Here is a 4,604-nt window from a genome sequence, read left to right as displayed (position 1 = left end):
ATCGTTAAAACGGCTCTTCCCATGGACCGCAAATTAAATTTGTATACACAAATTAAACCTGTGCCATGGAGGAATGTAGTGGCGGACAAAAAACAAGACAGGAAAACAAACGAAAAGAAAAAAGGCTATGCGGCCAGACGTGAAAAATTATGTGTATATGAACGCTGTGAGGCACGAACTGAAAGTCGGGACAAAGTAAGTTCGCGTGTTTGCTCGGCGATAGCCAAGGAAGAAAAGGATTAGTGACCGGAAGCATGTGACCAGGGGGGGGGGGGTAAGGAAGAGGGAGAAACAAGGGGAGGAAGTAGAAGAATAGGTGAGCAACGAGAGGAATATAGTAGTGACAGAAGGAAGAACGAGAGGGGAAAGAGAGAGATATAGTAGTAACAGAACGAAGAACGAGAGGGGTAAAGAGAGATACGTAGTAGTAGCAGGGAAAGAACGAGAAGGGGGAAAAAGTGATAGAGAAATAGATAGAGTCGCGTCAGAAAATATAAAGTTGAAAAAACTACTTACAACAGGGATGACGCAGGCGTTCGATCATGTAAAACAAATAATAAATGAGTATATGCATATATACGTACAGGTATGTGCATACATATGTCTACCTGTATATATATAGGTGCATATCTGGGTACAGGACATTGCAAACAAAACGTAGACAAGAAAATAATAATTATATATATACCACATATACACACACAATCTACTAATACAAGAAGATTGCTTACATATATATATATATATATATATACACACACACACGTCTACTAATACCGGAAGATTGCTGATATATATATATATATAACAAAAATAATGCGACACTTGGTTTAACTTTTGCCGACGCTATTGTATGTGCGTACATACACGCACACACTAAAATATACACGAGCGCCGAATGTGAAAGGAAAATTATTGACATGTTGGTGGTAGCAGCAGCAGCGCCGGCGGTGCAGATATGATTATTATTATTATCAATAGTAGTAGTAATAGTGGTGGTGGAGATTGTAAACCGTCTGGATTGTGACACTTCTAGCAGTGGTGGTAGTAATGCTAGCTGTAGTCGTTGTTTGTGCTGATTGTGGCACAGATTATAAAGAAGTGGTAGTGATTATAGTTGCTGGATATGTTTATTAATGGTGGTGGTGATGGAGTTAGCGTTGATCGTGATTGCTTAAACGGGAGTAAAGGTGACAGCAGTGTGCATTGCACACCTATACACACATATACACACTCACACATACATACATGTGTGTTATGTAAGTAGAGGTATATGCACACAGATCGAAGTCGAAGTGCATTCGTCTTATGCAAATGATGGAATGATTTGAAAATCGAAAGTGGGCGGTGGAGAATAAATAATAAAATGCACAATGATCAATGAGAAGAAAAACATGGTGAAACAGCATCAATCTCGCAATAGCTATAGAAACATCAGGTCGTCGCATTCTCTGTGGATGGAATAAATAGTAAATGATACAGCAAGCATCTAGTTATCAACATTCGACAGACGAACCGGAGCATTTTAGAATCAATACGTCGCTTTTACCGAGATGAAAAACAGAACACAATGTACATCTTACGTTTTCCATGCACACATCCACCTACCATACGTACAATCACATACACACACACACACAGAGCGAGATGAGAGAGAGAGAGAGAGAAACAGAGATAAGGGGGTGAGAGACAGAGATATGTGTGCATGTTCATTAGAAAATAAATAATAATTAATAAACGCAGTGCGTCAGAGTGTAGGTGAAAATTTCAATTTGTTCATAGTTATCTACGCATTTTGAGACCCATGTGTGTGTGTATATATATATATATATATTCAAATGCACACACGCGCACTCCGAATTTATTAAGAAAATAGAAAGCAATCACGTAGGGTAATGGTTGTAAAAAAAAAATTATTTTCACAACGAAATAAAGATTTTAATATTGAAAATGTGTAAGGTTTGTAATTATTGTTATTTAATAATTCAATAATATTTAAACAGGTGTGGTTCCTGAAATATCTGAATATATAGACAAGATATGTGAATATGTGTGTATTTGTTTCTTTCATTTGATGGCAAAACAATCATTTATAAACCCCCAAATACAGTAAGATACTTTGATAAAATTCGATCGTCTATATTCGCCATCTCTATACGGAAACAATAAGAAAGAAAAAAAAAAGATATGTCCCTCTATATTTCCCGGTTCGATTTCAACTCAAGTCTACTCTCTGCCTTTTAGTATTTCAAGAATCGATAGAATAATTAAGGAGTACATTATAATTGCGACATCATTCTTTATAACACATTCAAGTCCAAAGAAATTAATTCATGTTACTTAAGTGTTTAATGAAACCAACCCGTGCTTGCAGTGTAAACCATCGTTCTACAACGAGTGGTTAGAGTAGTTACTATTAATTGTTATGGTTTGTAATTGCGAATTTAGACCTTAATTAAAGCAAACTTAATATTTCATCTATCGATATGAAGTCCACTTAATTACTAGCTACAAATAAATAAAAAAAAGGAAAATATTTCAATCAATCATTCAGAAATACAAATTTGCGCGTACTCCTTGGTTTGGATGAGGTTAAATTTTAAAAACAATTAAGGGGTTTTTTTCCCCGAAAAAAATTAATTATACTCTACAAAAAGTTGGTCACGTCAAAAGAAATCATCTGATAACATTACTTACCATTTTAATTAAGAATCAAACGGCGACTTGGTAATACAAACATGACTTGTGTTTATCCTAAGGTCCTATCGATGTTGCTGTGTTGTTTAATTCCAAAATATGAAAAACGGGGAATCTAAGTGGAGGATATCGATAAAAGGGAGACGTAAAAGATAATAATATTAAAAGGAATATACAGATATTTCTCAAGCCATTGCAATACTTTTAGCTTGTTCCCTTTCCCGGGGTATGTTCCACTGTTCCGTAGAAAGATGTTCCGTTGTTACGTAGAATACTGTTCCGTTGTTCTATATTCTGTGCAGATGATATTTATATTTATTTATATCAGTTGCCGATATTGATATTGATTTTTATATCGTTTGTTCCCGTTGCAGTTGTCGCCAGTCTTCTTCTTTCACTGTTGTGTTTAGTCAGACTTTCGTTTCTATCACATATTTACACGCTTCGTCACATATACATGAAACTTTACAATTCAGGCTGGGACTGACAAGTTATTGTTTTCGTGCGTACTAATAATGCTGTTTGGTGGTGATAACGATGGTGTATTGTTGTTGTTACGGTTCTTCTTTCACGTCTTCTCCGTCTGCTTGTACTCTCATACCGGTCTCGGAGTTCAGCTATTTATTTTCTCGTGTTACTATTGCTGCTATTCTGTTGCAGTTGATATATTCTATGAATGAGGTCGTGTCAGTAGTGGTATGCTGTTGATATTGAGGTCGCTTTCATTATTACTATATTATTATTTATTGAGTAAAGAAAATAAATTGACTTGAGTTAAATTGGAGCGCCAAATCATCTCGTGACGACTAGTGATGCACTTGCATTCTCGGTGCAAACAGCAAAGCTATACACTGCAGCAGAAAATATGTTGGCGTTGCATCAGCACCGGAAAGTCAGCAACTGCAGCATGAATGGATAAGCAACGAGAGATAAGAAAACGAGAGACGAACCGAGGACCTGAACAATCTGCATTATGTAGTGTTGAATATTTCGATCCGCTGATCTTGTTGGATTTATCTCCCTTCTTCGTTGTTTAGATTTTAAACATCCCCACCAGAGGAAAATTTTGTCAACCAATTTCTTGGATAATTTTAGTTAGTCGAAGTTTTTGTTTTTTTTTTTGCAGTTTTTTTCTTTTCATTCACAGTGTTACATACGTGAGGTTCAAGCGCAAAGATTCTACACTACAGTTCACATGCCAACGCAGAAACTTCTACGCTAGAAATAGCAGCCTCCAAGCCACATACTCCAGCCTTAGTTAAAACACACATTAGATAACGAAGTTCTACATAACAGATTTAGAAGGCCGCCTGCACGCATCGGGTTTAACCCTGGAGCCAAACAACAGTACAATAATAGCGCAAAGCAATGAATCGGAATGCCCCTCCCGACGTTTGCGTCGTCGTCGTTGTCCCAAGATCAACTAGCTGTGACGTCACTTGATCATGTGATAACGTGCTAGCTTAGAACATCGCGGGAAAGCTTTGCAAAAACAACAGCAGTGTTCGACAGAAAAAAATGCACGCAAGTCCTTCAGGGCGATGAATTAACAGGTTCGTTAGTTTCAAACTAAAATACCTTGCGGTATTTACTTGTACCTTCTTACGTTCTGAGTTCAAATCCCGTCCAGATCGACTTTGCCTTTCAACTTTGCAGTCTTAAGAACTGGATCGGTATATATTTCTACGACGAAAACGTTAAGTGATCGGACGAAATGCCGTAGTCTTTAGTTACAAGGTCCTCAAGATCTAAGTTCAAATCCAATGGGTGATGAGGCGTCAGTTTGGCTTTTCATCCTTCTTCCAACGAATGAAAAGTTATATAAGATGTGTGTATGTATGTTAATTTCATTTTGACGCGTCTGATACCATCTCTGATTTATATATATATATATATATATATATGTG

At 36.8% G+C, this 4,604-nt stretch overlaps 1 protein-coding gene across 1 annotated transcript in view; it reads right to left on the bottom strand.

The window, feature by feature from the left end:
* The window catches only part of LOC106878164 (leucine-rich repeat serine/threonine-protein kinase 1), a 97,657-nt gene extending 93,445 nt beyond the window's left edge, over window positions 1–4,212 (bottom strand). The window contains exon 1 of the mRNA XM_052973424.1: window positions 2,698–4,212. The gene's annotated coding sequence lies outside the window, so the exon portion shown is untranslated. The remainder of the gene's footprint in view (window positions 1–2,697) is intronic.
* Between the last annotated feature and the right edge of the window lie 392 nt (window positions 4,213–4,604).

The sequence above is a fragment of the Octopus bimaculoides genome, chromosome 15, assembly GCF_001194135.2.
Source record: "Octopus bimaculoides isolate UCB-OBI-ISO-001 chromosome 15, ASM119413v2, whole genome shotgun sequence".
Lineage (NCBI taxonomy): Eukaryota > Metazoa > Mollusca > Cephalopoda > Octopoda > Octopodidae > Octopus > Octopus bimaculoides.
This window is presented reverse-complemented; position numbering and strand designations above follow the sequence as displayed.